The following is a 23,055-nucleotide window of genomic DNA, read 5'->3' as shown; positions in this document are numbered from 1 at the left end:
ATCCAAGATGGCGGGATCTTCGGCACATGAGCGTCACCGATAGCGTCTTGACAGCGAGACCTGTTGCGGCTCACTATTGATCCATATATAAGGCGCGCCGTATTATATTTTTGAAAAAATTGATGGCTCTTAGGTGCGGAAAATACGGCAATTAAAAACAAGTAAATAAAAACAAATTATAAAGAAAAACCCAAAACGATAATTATCCTGTTGCAAAGCAACTACTGTATTCAAATTCCTAAAATACCTTCAACTATGGTCAGCGTTTTTTCCAGTCTATTTATCATTTCCCCCCTCCACTCGCTCACTGCGCTCTTTAGGGACTTGTATTTGTTTCTCTGAAAGGCAATTTTTGCTTTTCCTTGCTCTTCTCTGAGCACATTAAGGCGAACACTATAAAAGCAATTACAGAAAGACAAAGGACGGCGAGTGTAAAGGATGTAGCCGTGAGCTTGTCTCTTGGTCTCTCAGACAGAGCATGTATACTGTAATTATGCTCTGCATGGGGCCTGTTTTTGTTCTCGTTTTCCCCTGATGCTACCGCCACAGTAGATTTGAGGCAGGGGAAAGATATGCAACTTCAGTCTATTGCCGCATAAAAGCGGCAACCTATAGATGGTGCCCATGTTTTCTTTTCACCTTTCGTTTTTTTTGTTCCTGCTCCTCAACAATGATCCACTTTCTTGCTATGTCTGTCGCTTTCTTTGCTGTGTTCTTGCAGACCTTGACAGGATCTTGAATATCCTTCCATCAGCCTTCTTTCGGCTCTCGCAAAATGTCATGTCCAGCGTTAAGTACTTTCTGGCAAATGGCATAAAATGAAGCACACCCTCTTGATATTCACACTAAAGGCATGCTTGAAAACCTCCCATCTGTGACTGCGTGCTCAAACACACCCTCTTTGCTGATTGACAACCTCAGAGAGGATTGTATCTGTGTCTTGTGACGCGATCAAACTGGGACTCTAATCTGACATCTCAGAGTGACGACACCAATGAAAAGGAAGACAAGTTAAGAAGATGAAGGTAATCAGTGTTGGGAGGCAAAGGAGATTTGGGAAACAAGATTAATGCGATTTAGAGATTACATGCAACATTCTTAACGCTGGGCTAAATCGGGCCAACTCAGGAACTTCTGGAATGGAAGGGAGGGGGCTGGGCTGGAATGAGAAGGGGGAGTGAGGACAGTTGTTGAGATTGAGGAATCGAGGAATTATGCGTCCTTTATATGGAAGCGCATTGCATTCACTTGGGGAAAAAAAATCTTAGTCTTTTTGTTGTTGATTTTTTTTTTTAATTTATTTTTAGTTTTTCCTTTTCAAATATTTTTTCATTATATTTGTCTGGGTTTTTTTTTTTGTAATATTTTTCTCTTTAAGGCACAGGTCTCAAACTCCAGTCCTCGAGGGACGCAGTCCCGCATGTTTTTGAGGTTTCTCTCCTCAAACACAGCTGAATCATATAAAGAGGATCATTATCAGGTTCCTGCAGAGCTTGCTGATGAATCAGGTGTGTTTGAGGAGAGAAACATCTAAAACATGCAGGACTGCGGCCCTCGAGGACTGGAGTTTGAGACCTGTGCTTTAAGGAATAGTTTTTTTTCTTTTTTTTTTGGTTTTCTGATTTTTTTCCTTCTGTTTGTCAGAGTATTTTTCTGTTTTTGGAATATTTTTCTTTGTTTTCCTGATTTTTTTTCCTGTTTCTGTTTCTGTTTTTTTTTTTTTTTAATAAATATTTTTCTCTTTTAAGGAATAGTTTTTTTTCTGGTTTTCTGTTTTTTCTGTCTTTCAGAATATTTTTTTTCTGTTTTTTGTAATATTTTACTTTCTGTTTTTCTATTTTTTTCCCCCAAAATTACTCAGAAAAACAGGTGCTTTTTTTTCAAGTGAATGCAATACATACATCTTATGCACTCTATAGTCTTTATATATGTATTTTTTTTAATTAGTATATCTTTCAATGCTTTACATCGGCACGTTTTCCATTTGGTCATTGACTTCCCCCAAGACAGTACGTTAACAGGCTATTAAGTGTATTTGTGGATCTATTTACATTGAGTATAGGCAGACATGTTATTGTGTGGTCGTCAATTGATATCAGGTATGTGGTTATACACATACAAAATATAAAAAGTCCTATATAATGTAATAAGATTTTTTTTATTTTTTTTATTTTTAATGAAGACAACCTAAAAATTAACAACTAATATAGAGTGGTTGTACAAATGTGTATACTCTCTTATAACAGTGGCTTGGAAAAAAATGGAGGTGATCATATTATCTTGTTTATTTTTACTTTTCCTGTTGAAAAGATTTCTTTTTTCCCCTTTCAGTTGAGTTGAAGAAGCATTACTAGTGGAAAACATTTTCAGATGCTTTACTACCTTGCTCTCATTTATTTATTTATTTATTTATTTTGTATAGATTAATGTTTATATCAATAGATGAATTGAATATGTGTACGTGAATCAATGGACAGACATTGTGTGTATACCGTATATGAATCCATTAACAATATAAACAAAATCTTCCACCTCTGGTGACTGTTTAGTGTTGCCCTGTATGCACATGGTACATGTGTGTGTACACTTGCTCCATGGGGTCCATTTGTGCTAAAAAGGGATAACAAGAGTGTGTCCAGTAAGTGAGCAATCTTTTCTTTAGCACATTGGAGAGAGGCCGTGTGGATGGGTAATGACACCAAAGCTGAAAAGAAATGTTCCCTTGTGCTCCCACTCATACAGGACACACACACACGCGCGCTCACAAAGCCGCCGCAGACGCTCTGCCATGCACAACAGTCCAACTTTGTTACAGCCGCGCTCGGAGATTGAAGCAGTTAAGACCTTGTGCTGGCTCGGGGAACTAAAATCCCACCAGGACTCGCTCAGCAGCTCCCTGTCTCTATCTTTCTTTCCCTTTCACGCCGCATGTCGCGATGGTCCCCAACTTCTATCCAGCCCTGTGTACGGCTGCATTAGTATGTATGGCCGTGTAGCTCTGGGTTAGAGGTTTATGTCTTCTAATAGATGAAGATTTAACACCCACATGCAGCTGTAAAAACTCCCCTATCGTCGGTGTGTTCATGTTCCATCCCCAGAGAGATTTCTGTGGCGGCGTGAAGCATTCATTTGCTGCTTTCTTCTTTATTGTTGCTCGAGTATCAACCCGCCTTGTGTGACCAGATTTTCAAAATTCAAAACCGGATGGTAGAATTTCACTGAAAATCAAATATACAATAAATTCTCACCGCAAACTATTTATAACTAATTTAATCTGCTCAATCTGGTGACCGGTGGTTGGGTTATTGTTTAAGCTAATGCTAAAAGCTATCTTGATTGACAGTTTAAGAGTGTTAAACAAGTCAATGAACGCACCATTATTCCACCATTTTTGATCAGTCCGTTCGTGCCGTTTACCTCATGTGCGGTCCTGCATTTTAACATTGGAAATATGCCGCCAGAAAAGCTCAACTTGTGTTGGGTCTGACCGGCGACCACAGCGTTAGGCTAGGAGGACTACATATCCCATGATTCTTAGACACGTAGTAATTGTAATTTCAGTATGACGAAAACAAGCCTGTTAGGGTCTACCTGGGACTGAGACTGTCCCGGAAAAGCGGGATGTGTGATGACCCTGTCCTTGCCTCTCCATCCATCACTCCTTTTTAGTATGACTGGCAAAGCTCGAAATGAGTGCTTTTGCAGTTTGTGGGTCAAAATTAGCATTTTGCTACACATTTTACCACACTGAAAAGGAAAACTGATAATCAAACGCCGGAGACGGGCCTAAAAAGCTTCGCTGGGCTCTCATCACCTGTCGCGGCTAGTCGGTGGTGTACTACTTAGGCAGAAGCAGCTTGCTAGCAACAGCTTTGGCTGGCAATTAGTGCACCTAAACACATTGTGGAATCTCTCCTAAGTCAGTAATCATCACCTGTGTGGCTGCAAATAAGATATAAATGTGTCATACTCACAAAGGGATGATGAGAAAAGACGGAGAAGCCATGCTAAATGCTAAGCTAACCTAAGAGTGACACAGCTAGCTTAGCTAGCTAACTTAACCAGAACATTGGACACTTGTGTAAAAATAATATTGTATGTAATGTTTATAATTTATCAGTAATGTTATTTGTTTTCACGATAGATTGAGTTTTGACTTTGACTTTTGAGGTCTGCACTATAAGATTAAAAAACAAAATAAAACCACAATTTAGCTTTGCTTCTAGACAAGAAAATAAAGTTTGCTGCTATACACAAAGGTGATTTGAGAAATAAAAAAGTAGAAAAAAACAATCAAGCTATAATGTGATATTTTGATGCTTAACTCATTTGCTCCCAATAACGTGTAAATACGTTTTTAAATGTAAGTGTCCCAAAGACGTATTTATACTTTTTTTTTTTTTTTTTTTTTTTTTTTTTTTTTTTTTTTTTTAATGCTAGAGCATACAGAATGCTTTGATGCAGCCTCTTAACTGCAAAGAACGGTTACAGAAATGGTAGTTATTACACAAACGACCAGCAGATAGCAGCAGAGCAAAGGAGATCAACCAGGACAATCTAGAAAAAAAGCTTAATTACTGACAATTTTAAATAGATTTGTAAAAAGAGACTTTAATCTTTCTTTTGGTAGGTTCCATGCTTTTATATCAATTGAACACAATATTCTGTGGGCCTTGAAAAATCAGTCAAAATCCAGTAAAACAGCCGGGAGCGAACGGGATTGTTTCTGTGAAAATGGCTGGGAGTGAATGAGTTAAATAATTAAATAAATAATTAAATAAATAAATACATGAATAAATAAATAAATAAATCATTGTGCTACAGTCAGAAAATTGTCATTGTTTCGCAAAACTGCTCCGCAAAGATTTTTTTGATTTTTTTTCCCCCAGTGGCTTGACTGGATTAAGACCAAAGAAATAGAGGCAGGAGATGAGGAGCGGATGAGAGCTTATTAAGTATGTGAGAGGTGAGATGACATTAAGCTATATGGAAATAAATTGAGAAGGTGGCGCATGTGGGTGTGTTAGGGTGCTTGTGTGTCATTTTCGTATTTATTATCGCCGACGAGGGCTGAGAAGAGGGAAGAAGTGAGGCGTTGGGTTGCGGAGCACTTTAATCAAGGGGCGAGCAATCCTGCATGTCCCACTCTGTTATCCATTATTGATGCCTGCCTGAGCTAGGCTGATGAATCATTAAGCCACTCATCAGGCCTGGGAATTCTGCCTCCTCCTTGGCCGATGACACTTATTTGCATAACTAACATGCTATTTTTTCCGACGTACACACAAATAAGAATTTGGCTTGTTTCGTGATTTGTCACGGCTCGGATTAGTTGCTCTTTTTAGCTTTTCCAACGTTAACCTTGTCGTCACACCTCGGTGGGATACGTAAACTTGGCTCAAACCAAGAAGTCCCATATCCTTGCAAGCCTGGTTTGTGTGTGTGTGTGTGTGTGGCTTTTTCGAGATCACAGGGGGATTTTGCATATGCATTCCGAAGAATCCCCCACGCAAACACGTGCGGAGCTGCCGAACATGAGCAGAGAAATGGAGCCAGCAGCAGAAATGTCAGGGAGGGAAAATAAGTAGCAAAGGGAAGCAGTTCCAGAGTATGTGTTTACGGCTTGCCTGTGGGGTTGACGGCAGAGTGAAAGTGGAAGAAGTAATGAATGCCCATAAAATGGTGACACACACAAACTCATTTATACTGAAGTGTGGGGGGTTCCCTTTCATACCGTCTCTACACCTGCTTCCCCCATTTTTGTGTCATGACTAATCCTCCGCGTACTCCTCTCAGCATGCACCGCTGCACCGCCGCAACATATTGAAAGACAATCACGCCAAAGTGACATACGTAAACAGACAGAGGGAGCAGGCTGCTTGCCCAAATCTTGGTGGCTGTTAGCGGAGTGGGGGGGGGGGGGGGGGGGGGGACACGCGGACCTCTGCGAGGCTGCCGTCCCTGCGGCGCACAGCAAACACTTTCTGTTAAGCTGAGCGCCTGGCATCTTCAATCTGTAAAAAAAAAAAAAAATCCTGCTGCGGCTCATGATAATTGCAGCGGATTGTTGACTCCATTGTAAAGGCTGCTTGGGACAAACGGAATAAATTATTAGGATCTGCATTTTGATTCCTCCAGCTAGTGGAGATCGTTACGGATACACCACCAGCTCTACATTATCACAACCTTCTAGCGTGAAGCTGTAATATATGAGTATGAGAACACCATAATGATGGAACTTTCCCTTTATGTGTTATACTTTATGTGGACAGAAAACACTGCACACAATGTTTTAATGATACCAACTTTCAAATTGGCCTATTTTTACTTTCACATGCAGTTGTTTGACCCAAACATTAAGTACATTCACAGAGCTAAACAATGCATCTGCAAGAAGACTACACAGTGGTGCCTTGAGATACCAGTGAGCCATCGTTAAGATGTTGTTGGGACAGTGTTAGGCCGTCTGATCAGTATATACCCGTAAATTACTGTCGTAACGTCGGATCGAGTTTGAATACGTCGGTTGGGGGGGGGCGTTACCAGCAAATTTGTCGTGGGTATTTGATCACTGTGATTGGCTGTTAGCTAGCGAATCAGCGCACGGTGCAAGAAGAGGAAGTGACGAACGCGGATAAACAATACTCATGGAAAGCCTGGACCATATTTTTTTTCGCTCATTTTGCGCATCGTCACCCTGCTGTACCCACCGCATTTGAACCGACAAATTTAGTTTAAATTTAGTTAGTTTTAATTAGTTTTCAGAGTGGTTCTATTAGTTTTTTATTAGTTTTAGTTCTTTAATAAATGCTTAGTTTTAGTTTAGTTTTAGTTTTTTTGCTTTTTTTTTAATGTGTATTACTTGTGCGCAATATTTAAAAAACACCGTGGGCGCAACGTCATTATTCCGTTTTATATCAAAATTAATCTACTAAAAATTGCATTTAAAATCATCACTAAAGGCTTATGCATGAAATTCATCACCACAGACTAAAACGAAGGACATTTTTGCTATAATTATAGTTAGTTTTATTTTAGTTAGTTTTGTAAACGTAAAATGTAGTTTCAGTTAGTTTTCTTTTTTAAAAAAGCATCTTCGTTTTTGTTTTATTTTGTTAACGAAATTGTTGTTTTGAATTTTAGTTTTTTTCGTTAGTTTTAGTTAACTAAAGTAAACTTTAATAGCACCTGTGTTTTTCGATACCCTCCCTTCTTACTTTGACCATCTCGAAACATTTTTGTTTTTATTTTATTTGAACTGAGTCAAATGCCATTTTTAGCATATGTCGCGGGCCACTAAAAAATGGACGGCGGGCCGCAAATGGCCCCCGAGCCGTAGTTTGGACACCCCTGGTTTACGTTTTATATACCGGTTGCCTTTCGGAATGATGACTACCGCCGCCGATGGTATGGAGGGGAATTCTCGCCCATGTGCTGTTTTTATGTAATTCTTCTACGCGACGTGCCGACGCCACAGGGGTTAGGCCGACGTTGGATTGGTGTATCTGGGCCTAAAAGGGATAGTTCGAATTTTTTGACATGAATCTCTATTTCATCCTCAACTCCAGTATGTGCGATCAACACTGACTTACCCTTGACAGCGTTTCTGTGATACGAGTTCTGGTCCAGTGTTGGTCGAGAGGAGAGTAGTCCGGCAAGTTGGCTATCGTCACGGAAATAAAGTGTTTTTCTTCTAAAAAACAATTTGTGTTCAAAAGAGTGATACATTTGCATCACAAAACTCTCGCATCACCCCTGTAGACAGCTGATAGTCGTGCCTTCCGCCTTCCAAAAGACTATCAACTTGTAGATTAGTGCGTGTCTATTAGCTGTCTACAGGGCGACGTGCAGTGATACGAACGAACAGAAAAGTAGTGCCCGGCGGTAATGGCGTCTGACTTTTTTTTACGAGAGAGTTTGTGATGCAAATGTATCACTCTTTTGAACACAAATTGTTTTTAGAAAAAAAAAACGCTTTATTTCCGTGACGATAGCCAGACTACTGTCCTCTCGTCCAACACCGGACCAGAACTCGTGTCACAGAACGCTGTCAAGGGTAAGTGAGTGCTGATCGCACATACTAGAGGTGAGGATGAAATAGAGATTCATGTAAAAAAAAATCTGAACTATCCCTTTAAGACTTAATGATGTGTTGGTTCAGTCAGTGTTTTCACCTATAAATCCTTCACCCGACAATGACCCTTCCTCCACATGCCCGTGGTTCCCCTCAGGGAGCTCTGACAGTGGGCAGATGGGAAACCTCAAGGTTGAGAGGCTGACCTGACCTTGACATTCAGACATGTTCATTTTTCTATACAACTTGCGGGTAACTCAGCCGTGATCCCACCTGACCTTGCGTCGCCAGTCATTCTCAGGGCATTTAGAATCTATTTAAAAATAACACCATGAAATTGTAAAATGAATCCTGAGGCGGAATTAACTTTTTGGTAAATGAAAGTGTCCCATTTTTTTCTTACCCTCACACCTCCAGATACATCTTTTTCCGGGAATGACTATTTTAAGTATATAAGCCAATTTGGAATGTGCATGCCGTGTTTGGAATAATTATTCCGCTTCTTTTTAGTTGGGCTTTTGAACTACAGTATCCTGCATTAGTGTCGTGCTACATCCAGCAGCGCAAAAGCTCCATGGCAAAGCCATTCGCTGGATGGCAAAGCAATGCAATACTTGAAAGTCTTGATCTTATGTCATCAGTTTTTAGGGAGGTGAGACGAACTCATACCCAGTGAAAGTCTTCACCCACTTTGATGTGCGAATGCAAAATGCCCGCACATCTTCTTTTTTTCGCCAGTTATTTTCATAAAGCTGCACATGTAGCGTGTGTCTGTGTGCAAGGCGGATCTAAAGATCAAACTGAGGCTGAATTCCAGGTTGCTTTATTCCGAGGGAGCCCCTCGGTCTCTCCTGGACTGGGGAGTAATTTGTTGGCTTGCGCTCAACCAGAGGGTGCTGGTTCACAGCGTCTCCCTCGCTCACTGAATCATCCCTCCTCCAGAGGAGAGATAATTAATTTGTCTGAGCTGCTCTTAACCCGGTGCTGCATGTCAGCCGCGTAGACGCACACATCGCCGCCGGCATTCAAACACACAGGTGGAAAGATGTGCAACATGGACACCCGCAAGTGCAAGGAAGAGATAATGCATAAATGGAGCTATATATGTATCCCCAAATCCATCACTATACAGTATGCAAATGATGATGCACAAATCCAGCAAATCGATCAGTGTTAAATTTCCAGTGTTCAATCAAACATGCAGATAAAAGTTACACTGTCAGAGTAAATTTGCTTGAGTGTTGCTGTGTAGAAAAGCAGAATAAGGAACCAATAAATAAAAAGTTGAATATATTGAATGGAAAATTCCTTGAAGGATTTTTCATTAACATTCCTCAATATTACTGCATTTCTATCACACAAAACACACACCAACTCCAATATATGGATACTGTGTACACACACACACACACACTACACACATTAGGAGTCAAAGGTTGTACTCATGAAAAATGAATGTGCTAGAGAAATGAGAAGAAGTACAATAGAGAAATGTGGAATGGCTGGAGGAAGACGATGGTCCCGCCGACAAGGACCGCATTTGTTCTATTTGAAACAAAAAATGATATTTATCTGTTTCCTAGCTTGTTATATCATTGTTGATAGTTAGTGTGAAAAATCACAAGCATGAACAGTGTCTTCACATACCATAATTATTAGGGCTCGGACTTGTACTGCAAATTCAAACTCACATTTATTTACGATTAAACCACCGAATTCCGAATCAATTGGAATGGGTTACTAATTGTACTTTTGCCAAAAATCATGTCCACAGTGCCTTTACCTACATCATAAGATGGTCTCGTATTCACTTTTTTAAAAACATATCGGAGTGTACCGACAAGCGACGGTAATGTAGCCGCATCAATCGTATTGAAAGTGTTTCATTTTTAATAACCTACTTTAACTTCCATGATCCGAACACCGTCCAACAGCAGAATCCTGACTGTTCTTCCTACCATTCATCCATTTTCTGAACTACTTATCCTTTTGGAACAATAGATCCATCCACTTGCGCTATAGTCGCTGCTAGCTAGCACTAAGCTAACCTAGGTATTTTTGTATTTGCTCTGCGACAGCGTTCCAGCGTCCAACCCTCTTTGTATGCTGCTGTGATAGTTAGAGAGGCTAACAGTGTTGATACACTGTCTAGCTGGGCTTTATTGACCGATTAACAGTTGAATTTAATGCTCGATAGCCAGCTAAATATTCCCATACGCGCACTAACTTTTCACACTTTTCACACTACACATGCGCTACTCTGACCATATGACACAATGTGTCACCACACATTCGTGCATAGCCCTACTAATTATTCGTAAGACCATATAATTCAATGTAATGTGAGCACATTCGTTATTTCAACAGTGTGTATCAAACTGTTAGCCCTTCACATTAATCAGTTTGCTATCCAAGAAGTAGCTCCTATTTTCAAAAAGGTTGATGATCCCACTCTACCAAATCATTTTGATGACTTCACCGCATTTTGAATTCCACATCTGTAACTGTGAGTTTTTTTTACGGTGTTTGTTTACTTTTGTTCTTCAGCGTCTCATTCACTTTGAACCCGAGCTGCTGTTCCAGATGGCTCGCCAAGCGCCTCATAATTATCAAACACACGTTAATTGCGTAAGAGAAAGTGTGTTTGTATGTGCCGGTGTGACTCCAGGTAATTATCTGATGCTGTGATTACTAATGACCACACAGGCAAACATCTGTCCCAAGGTAATGTGCAAACTGAGAGGTCGGACATCTGCTGTGCGTCTGCAGGTGTGCATGTTGTTTTCAATCTTCCAGTAGCCGTGCAAAATTCTTGGGGGAACACAATTTGACATTTGATGTTCAAAATTGAGTTGTTCAGTAGTGGTGGAGCAAGTATTTGGATGTCCAAAAAAAGAGAAGACTCAGCCTCAAGATACTTAAAACTCATTCATTCCCAGCCATTTTCACAGAAGCAATCCCGTTCGCTCACGGCTGTTTTACTGGATTTTGACTGATTTTGCAAGGCCCTCGGAATATTGTGTTCTATTGCTATAAAAGCGTGGAACCTATCAAAAGAAAGATTAAACTCTCTTCTTTCATCAGGAAAAAAAAAAGTATGTTTCTATCTGTTTCCGCTTTGCAGCAATTAGCATTAGAAGAGAGCTAAGTTTCATCAGTTTTCACAAATCTATTTAAAATTCCAAGTAATTGAGTTTTTTTTCCTAGATGGCCCTAGTTGATCTCCTTTTCTCTGCTGCCGCCTGCTGGCCATTTGTGTAATAACTACCATTTCTGCAACCGTTCTTTGCAGTTGAGACGCTGCATCAAAGCCTTCTGTATGCTCTAGCATAAAAAACAAATAAAAAAAAATGTATAAATACGTCTTTGGGACACTTAGAACATTAAAAAAAGTATTTATACGTTATTGGGAGCAAATGAGTTAAAAGATACTCAACGTTTTCTCAAAGATGCCATACATTATAACTACAGTATCTTAATGCCATACACTTGGAGCAGTCCGTCGTCACGTTTCAGCTTTTTCGGCAGTCCCAAATCAGTCATTCTATTTTCTATAATTTGATTGTCTTCTCATTTGTATGAATAAGCAACTTGAAGCTTAGTTAATGTTTGGCTAGCTATCGGTTAGCTAAAAGTTAACGTAGCATTCTTGTCTTTGTGGATTTTATCGAGACGGATAGTTAGTTGTCGTTGTTTCAAACCTTGCATGTTACCGTTCTCTTTTCATGATTTGAACAAATGCATAATGCTTGAATCCGAATTTAAAAATTACTCAACTCGCTCTATACTGTATAAGGTGCACTGGCATCAATAGATCACAACTATATTGTTTAATGAAAAGTATGTATGGCTCCATTTTTATTTGGGATAAAAATGCTGAAGACACATGCTTTCCATTGTACATTGATATAGATATTAAAAAGTGACAATGAATGCAGTGTAGAGTGTATGATCACGCAGCTTGAAGGAATATGTTATGAGGCCTTAATGGATCCCAGTGGGGGACCTTTAAGTGTTTCTGCAGCATTACTTCACGTAGGACAAAACAAATATGAGAGGAATAAAGTGAAATTAAAATAAAATAACAACAATAAAACAATAATGTATGTTCTCCCGCAGCACCCCAGCAGGCCTTGAAGGCTAAAGTAGAATGACCGAGGAGAGGTCCGAAATTAACGGCCTGGAGCGAAGGTGCCTTTTGAGTGCCCATAAAACTTTTATATCTTTTTCTTTTTACTTTTCTTATAAACTCAAACTTTTTTTTTTGCCCCCCAGACTGACAATAAACTATATTCTCGCCTGCAGAATGCCAATGTGTGATTTTAGGGAGCATTTGAAGGGAAGGAAATAACCATTCTTCATTTGTTTTAAGGTATATTTATGGATAGAATTACAGATTAAAACAGGAATACATGGTATGTTTAAACATATTTGTGAGTACTGTATGTTTGAACGGTTTGGAGGTATTTGTGATTATGTTCAAAAATTTAAATTAGGGGTGTCAAGCAATAAAAAAATTTAAGCTTAGTTAATCGCATGACTTCAATAGTTAACTAACAACTAATTGCAAATTTTATTACTATTCAAAATGTACAATAAAATGTACTATATGTATATATATATATATATATATATATATATATATATATATATATATATATATTTTTTTTTTTATATTTTCATACTCGTGTTAACATAAAAGTGTGTGTGTGGGGGGGGAGGGGGGCTAATAGAAATATGGCTGCATTGATACAGTGATTTCATAATTCATAAAATGTAGTTAAAATAAAAAAAAAAACATGTACTGTACTGTAGGGCTGTGTAATTAATCGAAATTCAATTCCAATTTCAATTATTACACTCCACAATTACACAATCGGCATAATCGTAAACAAAAATAAAAGATTATTAATACTAATTTTGAATTGTTTAAATTTATATATTTGCACCCTTTTTTATTTTAAAATGACTAATTTAATAAATATTGTGTTGTCCAAAAGGAACTTGCATAATTATAGTGTTTCAAAGAATTTTACTTTATTTCCTTGTTTTTTTACATTAAATATTATTTTATTTTATTTTTTACCAAAAAAAAGATTTTCCTCTCATGATTTCAACTATTACCAAATTAATTGTGATTAATATTTTCTCCATAATCGAGCAGCCTTACTGTACTGTAAAAAAAACAAAAAACAAAAAAAAAACACGAGTGTGATATTGATTTGTATTGAGGTCATTTTTTCTGCCCCTAGATGGCATAATTGCATTTGTAATACATCGGTGACAGCGCAGTGCATTTTTCTTTTCATATTAATCTAAGCTTTAACATGAAATAACTTGTGAAATTCTGCACATTTTTAAAATTGTAAAATACAACTTGACCCCAATCTTTACAAATATATGCATTATGATTAAATTTATTACTGTTAAATTTTGACGCGGATGTTTCTGCGGCATTGCGACTGGAATTCCCCCAGTACAGGCTTTCCAAGTAAGGGCATCTTTAATAGCACATAAAAAAATGAATGCCGTTAAAGGAACTTCCGTAATCATGCATCCAATGCGATGACATATTGTTGCTGCCACCGCGCCTCCCCTCTGTTTTATCACCCGCTGCCCACCCTGCGGTCGGAGAAATAATTTATCAAAAGCCTCAAATGGTCTTTCAAGTCATGTAAGTTCAGGCTTCGTATGTACAGTATGTGTGTCTGTGTGCGGCAGTAAACAGCAGGTCAAAGGTCAAATAGATATGCACGAGTGAGTCATCCATCGGTAAATAAATAACATCTCCATCCGGTGGATGAACAAGGGTCACACAAAAACACAACACCAACTCGAAAGCCCCTCTCCTGAATGGCGCCTGCGCTAGTTGCTTCTATTTGCAGTTTGTAAACATACAGGAAGTTAAACGTGTGAGCGAAAAGATAAGAAAACGGGGACACTGGGGAGAAAATCAAATCAAAGAAAGCCCAGATTGAGTTTGGGAAAGAAAACGGCGAAGAGCCATAGCGTAAACATGGCGTCTTTCCTCGGGGGAACCATCCTGGCTATCAAGTGGAGGTTATTATGCTATGAAGCGCTAATGAATTCATTAGCTAAATGAAATGTCAATAAAGAGCTTGAGAGAGCGTTAAAATCAATGCGGAGCGTCTCATTGGCTCCCTCCTCCTCTTTCGCTTTGTCCCCGCTCACCCATCCGTCCCAATTATCCACCTTTCTACCCTCCGCACACATACACACACGCATGTGGTCACATTGAGTGTGATGGAGGACATAAGTGGTGATCAGCAGGAGCACTTTGCAGTGGTCAGCAGGAATAAGCCAGTCATCCACTACTTTGGTATTCAGCCACACTCACCTGCCCACTTTAAAAGTGTTTTACTTTGCTGTACGCGTGCGTGCGTGCGTGCGTGCGTCGTCGCGATCGTGAGTGACTGCAGCATTAGAACAACCTTTCTACTCGTGTTCATAGAAACAATTCAATGGCCGCTTTTATTTCATTTCAACCTTGTGTAAACTCTTTAAATCTAACCTCAAAGTATAACCTACTTCAAAGCCACTGTGCTAAATACAATTCACAAAGTGTAGTATACAATGCCTTTGGTGACAAGTTAGTTCTACTACACAGTACATAAACTGTACTTTCTTAAACAGCTGAATAAAAATATGTCTTGTCTCCTGATGGTTATGTAACATTTCACTGTTGAATCTAAGTAAGAGTCATTTTTGCCTTACAGTGGTGAAAATATACGAATTACAGCAAAACGAGAATTCTCAAGATAAAATTATGTGAGTGGACTCAGTTATGTAATGCGGCAAATGTACCGGTCCACTAAATAAAACATATTCCTTCTGGGATCGGCCCACAACTCCATATGAATGATGTGTTAAGAGACATATGGTGGCCTGAAAGGGTCAAAAGTCCCAGCCCCAAATACTGTGTGGGGTTTGAATAGAATCACCACCACATTGCAGACCATACAAAAGCTCTACTGTGATGTTATTACTCAGTATTAAAAGACATCTTTGTCCTTTTATAGTTCAGAGAAGATGAAGATGACAATTTTTTCACCAATGTTTATTCATTTCAATACAAACCCAATATTAATATACAATATGCAAAAAATATGTTCTATCACATCAAAGTAACTTTTATTATATAATCGTAGGTCTGGACATTGCTAATCATATTACATACGTAGTGCCACGCCTTACAGGAGCCTGATATGTTTCACCGCCATCTTTCTGCTACGGATACCTCTAAGTTTGTTACTTAGAGAACATAGTAATTGGTGGTCGGCTTTTGCGAAGTGTGCATGCTTTGAAATGAACAGGCTTCGAACTTTGGTTGTTGCATTTCTTTCGTTCGCCACTAAGATGGAACTAAATTCTACACACTGTCCCTTTAATATTTATTTATTTATTTATTTATTTATTTATTTATTTATTTATTTATTTATTTACAAATTCTTTAACTCATTCACTGTCTTTGACAAGTATACTTGTCAATTGTATTTTTTAGAGCGGTGCTAAATGGGGGCGAATCTGAGCATGCTCCACTGTAAATATCAAACTTGGAAACAACTTTACTGATGCCCAACCACCGGTAGATGACATCATTGCCCCATTTTATAGGAAATAAACACAGTTTCAGAGTCCATGGGAGAAATGGCTGTATTTTGGCAAACCTACATTTTTCTGCTGTCAATTATAAAAGAACGGGACGGGACAAAAAGTAGGGAGTCTATTCTGTTATTTGGTAGATTCGGTTTATATATAATTATTGAATGTAATATCACGCGAGTATTGGAAATGTAAAAATTTTCTATAATGACTGGCAGTGAATGAAACACATATATATATAAATAAAAAAACTAAAAAACAAAAAAAAACATGGGGAAATAAATGGGGGAAATGTGGAAAAAATAGTTGAATAAATAAATAAAAATAGTAAAATATAAATATAACAATAAAATAATCTAAAAAATAAAAATCCAAATTTGTGAATCTGTGGGTACTGGATTGAGAATATGTAGGGGTCACGGTAGTTTTAAGTTGTAATATCACAAATCACCACTAGATGGCAGACATGTTTTAGTTGTACTTATACTGGGTCTCATACTGCCTTATACCCTAACTTAAATAGGCTTAATATTGTTTTGGCTTGGCAAACAAAGTGCCACAATAATATAAAAGATTTAAGTGAGTTTGTTTTTTGTGAGAAAAGAAAACAGTACAAAATGAGTTCTTGCATTTAATTTTAGTTTGCTGTTAAGCAATTTTGTGCTGTCCTTGAATAATCATTTTTATGCATAAGGGGATTACAATATGTGGCTATTTTGTTGTTTACCGTACTTACGGTACAGGATATTTTATATATACATTGAAAAATGCATGATCAAAAATGAAATATATTGAACATCGGCACGTATTTTGTCCATATTTAAAATATAAGATACGGAAGTGACCCGCAAAGTTTTGTGGAAAGAATTTACATAGTTGTTGTGTAATCTTGAGGACAAAACAAAACAAAACACAATACTTCCCATCCTTGGGCTTTTTTTTTGTACAATTACAACTATTCCCTTACGGTTTCAAAAAAAAAAAAAAAATCTCCCCAAACTCCAAAAATTGCCTTAGATTTGTGCATCTTTGTCACATTACAATGTGCCAAAAATGTATGCTTACAGCCGTAAGCAAAGCATCGAACCAATTGGCTCGTCTCCGTCTCCTCAAGTCATATGCGCTCTTTCCAACATACTCAGGTTCGCTTTTATTTGATATTTTTTTTACACGGCTAAGTTGTTGTTTCAAGCTAAGTGTTGGGGGCATATGTTTAAACGCCATCTCATTTACATAAACACTGTTCAGCTCCCCCTTGGAGTCGCATGGGTGCAAATGCACGCACGCACACACACATATGCTGAAATATTGGCACGCTTTCTGACACCGATTCATCTGTTTTCTGCAACGGCAGTTAAATATACATCAAAGCGGATGTTCAGCTTAGTATGCACACACAAGGCTACAGAACATTCAACTGGGATCGCGCCTCCAAAAGGCGCGTGAAATGGGCCTCCGTCCTCTCGTTTTTCTTTTGTCTCACCTTCTGTCTTCAATAAAAAAAATAAAAAAAAGCGTTAAAAGCGCCAATGAGATGTTGAAGACTGGCTCACGGGTGACTGTTCCGCACAAACGTAATTAGGAGGACGGCAGTTAAGGCACGTCCGAGAGACCCGTCACGGCGGATAATTGGTGATGAGGAGCGATGTCTAATGTCGACACACCGAGGCAACCTGCGGCGAGAGACGACACACGTAAGGTAGCAGGCTCAGTGGGGGCAGTTGTTGACTTTGTGACTCATTCCTTGAAGAGCTTTCGGATAAATCCCAGATGTGGAATGTTCCTTTAATGAAAGCTTTTGTGTCCAAAATACCTTTTATAAACTGATTTTAAAATGATGTTTTTTTGTGGGGATTGAGCAAACAGCACTTCAACATCAAAAACAAAACAACAGGTCTCAGGTAGAGTTGTTTTTTTTGTTTTTTTTACAGCATTACAGTCAAAGCAATAATGACAGTGCTGTGGGTAGCCTTTGCACTTGTGCTGTTAAGTTCTCCATCAATAATCCATTTCGTGTATGATAACCCGGGGCGAGGATTTCACCAACTTAATCCACCTGTTTACGCATCAAACCATCATGTCGCAATGAAGGAAACCATCCAAATTACTCTAAAACGCAAACTAGAACAAATCATTGTTCAAAATCACTTCAGTTCAGCATCAATATTTATTTAAGGAGAGAACAAAACAAAAGAGAATTTAAGTAAAAGTGCATTCTATCTATCCAAAATGCTGATTAACTCATTTGCTCCCAATAATGTGTAAATATGTTTTTTTTTCATGTTTTAAGTGTCCCAAAGACGTATTTATATGTTTTTTTTTGTTTTTGTTTTTTTTTTGTTTTTGTTTTTTTATGCTAGAGAATACAGAAGGCTTTGATGCAGCCTCTCAACTGCAAAGAACGTTTGCAGAAATGGTAGTTATTACACAAACGGCCAGCAGGTGGCAGAAGAGCAAAGGAGATGAGATCAACCAGGGCTATACAGAAAAAAAGCTAAATTACTTACAATTTTAAATTACAGATAGAAACATACTTTTTTTCCTGATGAAAGAAAATACTTTAATATGGCTTTTGATAGGTTCCATGCTTTTATAGCAATAGAACACAATATTCTGTGAGCCTTGCAAAATCAGTCAAATTCCAGTAAAACAGTCGGGAGCGAACGGGATTGCTTCTGTGAAAATGGCTGTTAATTGCTCTTCCACGAGATACATAATTTACCCACATGTGCATCCACCTGTTGCTAATCATACATCAGAATAGCTCTGGCACACACCGACACAGATTAAGGGAATTTGTGAGTAAAGTGAGACAAGATAAAGTGGGCATTAAAAATAAAAGGACTGGGTTCATGGTTTGCATCTGGATCCGGGTAATGGCACCAAGTCAAGCCATCTATCTTACTAAAGTGCCAAAGAGGCCGAATGTAACAATGACATGCCTTGATGTTTTTGTAAGGTAAAGTAAGTGCCTTGGCGCAGTAAAGCTTGAGGAAGACTGTTGTGGTGTATCACAAAAGTGTTTTGTTGGGGGAGGTGGGGGGACTGGGGAACAGAAATGGGCCTTCTCCAAGAACATTGAAAGCACAAAATTACCCAAAATACCTTTGTACGACCAGGATTAAGATTTAATGCCATCTAAGTCCAAAAGTCCCGACTCCTGTTTGATTAATTAATTGAATAAAAGGAATTTGTCTGTGTCCTCCTCAGTGTGAAGGACTATTTCCATTCACCTTGTCTAAAAACAAAAAAAAAACATCTCGCCAAGGTGCAATATTTCAGCAAGCGCAAGAGATTCCGTCCGAACGGCTTGACCACAACACAGTTTATCCTCCTGACAGGCACATAAATTGGGCCGTGTCCACACGGATGCGGATAAATATGGAAGCGTGTATATTTGTCTGACCTTCCTGACAGCCTCTTAGTCAGCTTTTATCTAACTTCCAAAGCTTTGCACATGTAGATTCATCTTTATCAACGCCGACACGGCCTTATCTCCCCCAAGCCACGGCTCGGCCGGAATTCAAATGCGGGCGAGGACCTTCTTCCGCCCCACAACTTAATAACACTAAAGTGATACCTCAGACTAAATAGGTGCTTGATGCCTCATTACTCCGTGATAATCATCCATCCTGTTTGGGCTTCCTGTTAAATTAAGTAAAGCATCCTCATGCCAGGAAATGATCACAACGCGTTCTTCAATTACAAATCAGAGGCGGCGCAATCCACAATACGCACATAAATATTCTCATCTCCTCTTTTTTTCTTTAAGATTAATCAGGAAAGGTCATTGCAGCAACATCATTAATGACTAAACAAACTTTTAAGGGTATTTATATGCCTGCAATCTACTGAGAGTGGAACTTAACAACACTCAAAGTGTAAAAAAACAAACAAACCAAAAAACCCGTCTAATTAATCTAAACTTTTGTATTTTAATCTAAAACTTTTACAGTCACAGTTAACTTGGAATCCTTGTCAGCAAGCGTGTTGTAATAATGACTCAGTTTTATGTATTCAATCAATGCACATTTTACGCAAGAGCACAGCAAACAAATGATTTTTCATTCCTGTGCAATGTCACATTAAAAGTTCAACCTCTTTCCATAAGAAACTTGTGACACAATATGTTTTCTTATTGTTATTCCACCTCAGATTCAAATATTACACCACAGCATTGCCATTCCTTTCGTGAATTCAAACTCCATCAAGGAACAAAAATTTGCACACCCAACCCCCCCCCCTTCATGGCGTCAGCATGGACAGCATATTGTCCTTATGTCTAGTGTTCCGATACCGATACTGGTATCGGCAGAGGTGCCGATACTGCATTAAAACAGTGGTATCGGTATCGGTGACTACTCACAAGTAACATGCCGATACCATTAATTCCAAAGCTAATATAGGATTTTGGTTGCAGCATCTTGCTCGTGCATGACATTCACTGGTATGTGATATGTTTACTGCATGCCCATCTAAGATATCCTATTGGTCCTTGAATGCTCTGAACCAATAGCAGGACAGCTTTTTCATGTTGAGGGAAAAAAAAAACTTAAGTATCGGTATGGTATCGGTATCGGCCGATTCGGCAAAGCTGAGTATCGGTATCGGGGGCTAAAAAACGGTATCGGAACAACACTACTTATGTCCATTTTTGTCTTTTATTTTATTTTATTTTTTTTACATTTTTTGTTTTGATGAAACTGATTGCAGACATGCATTTTCTTTCCTTTTTTTTGATTAATTACATTTTTACATTTTTGGGATGTCTACAATCAGTTTCATCCCAAAAAACATAAAAATGTAAAAAGAAAAAAAAATGGACGCGCTTTTCACGTAGCAGTGACGATATGCAACATGTTCTTGTAAGATGACAAGTACTTTAATTTATTTAATTCAATCTCCGGTGTAATAACCTTATTTATTGATTGATTGAATTTTTAGTTTTTATTTTATTTTTCTTATTATTATTATTATTATTATTATTATTATTAATTCATTCTCCGGTGTAATAACCTTATTTATTGATTGATTGAATTTTTATTTTTCATTTTTTTATTATTATTATTATTATTATTATTATTATTATTATTATTATTATTATTATTATTATTAATTCAATCTCTGGTGTAATAACCTTATTTATTGATTGATTGAGTTATTTTCTATTTTATTATCTGTTCTCATTGCTGCTGGACATGTAAATTTCCCAGAGGGAGCCATCCCAAAGGTATCAATAAAGTCAAGTCTAAGTCTAAGTAGCAACAGTGCCATAGTTACAAACACTTTAAAATAAATAGCTAAAAACATTTTCCTGACTTGATGTAACGACGAGCATTTTGATTGGCTGTCGCGTGATTGTTTGCATGCGCCGAACAGAAGAGCGCGGAGGAAGAGATGAGGGAGCGCGGCAACAGACGGATGAGACATCAAAAGAGCGACTGGAGAGGTGGCGGCAGACAGATGAAACGCAGAGTTAATACAGCGCGTCACGCTTCAATATTTGAGGCATGACATTTCGACACATGTAAGTTTGTCGGGAAAGATGTTGCATAATGTGACGGATTAACCGCGCGTCGAGCCTTTTTTTCTGAGCGCAATAAAGTTAACAGGAAATAATGGCTGCCTGCGTGAAAGGCTAAATTAGTTATAATGAGAGCTGTGTCTCAGTGTGAAAGGCAATTTCAGTATAAACTGCAATCTCAATACTATGATATACTTATTGCTATTTACTGTAGTACCCCTGACAATGGCAATCAAAATTTGACCATTACTTCCTTGTACAGTAAAAAAAAACAAAAAAAAAATTTTTCCCCCCAAACTAACAAATTTATAGTCTCACAATATCAGTAATTATAGCAAAAACTTACATTATAAAACGAACCTACTTAACTTTTTGTAGGCATAAAAATCGGGATTACAGAGGATGACATTCACTAATTTTTCAACAAAACTAGCCTGTAATGAAATACTTCCATTACACCATCTCAAACTAAATAGCATAGGTGGCCACATTTTTGACGAGCTCTTTATGACGCAAAGCTTCCTCAAAGCTCAAATACATAAATACATACAAACCTAAAGCACTTTCAGAAAATGCGGAAGGACTCGCCTAAAGGTGGGAATACATCAATGGTGGGCCGATGTAACATGCCCAGTTCTGTTAAATATTCCTTAGACATGTTTTTCCAGCATTTACTGCACTGCACTTTTGAAATAATACAGACACATTTAAACACTTATATTTAAACAGAACAAGAACAATGGATAGCATAAAATATTGTACAGTGTAACTGTAACATTGTACCGACCTGCTAACTGGACAGTAAAAAATAAAAAAATTAAAAAATCCCAAACAAATGTATAATCATAATGTCATGGCCAAGACTTACATTATAAAATCAACCTATACAGTTGTCGCTTTCTGTAGGCGTAAAAAGCAGGATTACAGAGGATGACGTTCAGTACGTATTCAACAAAAGGAGGCGGTGCTGAAATACTTCCATTACGCCATCTCAAACTAAATGGAGTGCCACCATCTAGTGGTCGACAGTGAAATTACATCAAAGCAAACTCGATGTTGACAAGCGTCCGGAACAGATTGTGTTTATCATTAGAGGTTCCTCATTTTTTTCCCCCCACAACTCAGAAATGCGCATTTGTTTTTTCACATCTGCGTGTTTTTGTTTTCGAATAGTCAAGTCTATAAAAAAGTTTCAAGTATCGTTGAATACAAATTTTTGCAGCGTCTCTGCCAGGCTGCTTGCGTCTGTTCACTTCGTGCTATCACCTAGTGAGTGAGAGCGGGCCAAACATGACAGAATGATAATGACTTCAGTGAGAAACACACACACACAAGAATGCACAACAGCTGCTGTTTTCTGCCTTACACAGCAAACTTCTAATAAGTTCCAACACTTTGTCTTGTCTCACATTTCGAACTCATGGCAAATGTGTGATTAGGTGACTCGCACCCCCACACAAACCTGGCGTGCTTGACGCTAAATGCCAATGCTGTGGCCGAAAAGAACCAATGGAACAATGGCAAAAGGTCAGAGAGTTATTCAAGAAGTCTTACCCCGCACGCAGACATACACAAAGCTACACATCCTATTAGTAACACACCTCAGGTAATTAGTGCTATTTACAACAGGGCAGCTCATCTCCTCCCGAAAGCACTCTAATGCAATTCCATTTGTTTAATTCCCATTGCCTTGGGAGAGAAAATTAGCATACAGGGACAATGACTTTCTGCTTGAATACCCAATTGTGGCATTCGCATTCTTACTCCCCCCCACAATAATAATAAAAACAATAATAAAAGCAGTACAGCTCAGTCATCAACTATGTCATTAAAC

General features: G+C 38.3%; 2 protein-coding genes across 5 annotated transcripts in view; one reads left to right on the top strand and one right to left on the bottom strand.

Annotated features, from left to right (window-relative positions):
- The window catches only part of LOC144022599 (metalloreductase STEAP4-like), a 90,720-nt gene that overhangs the window by 13,522 nt on the left and 54,143 nt on the right, over nucleotides 1-23,055 (top strand). The gene's annotated exons all lie outside the window — the stretch shown is intronic.
- Nucleotides 1-23,055, bottom strand: part of znf804b (zinc finger protein 804B) — a 79,177-nt gene that overhangs the window by 28,993 nt on the left and 27,129 nt on the right. The window lies entirely within an intron of this gene.

Source organism: Festucalex cinctus, chromosome 7 (assembly GCF_051991245.1).
Source record: "Festucalex cinctus isolate MCC-2025b chromosome 7, RoL_Fcin_1.0, whole genome shotgun sequence".
NCBI classification, from domain to species: Eukaryota; Metazoa; Chordata; class Actinopteri; order Syngnathiformes; family Syngnathidae; genus Festucalex; species Festucalex cinctus.
Note: the sequence above shows the minus strand (reverse complement) of the source record. Positions and strands in the feature narration are given on the sequence as shown.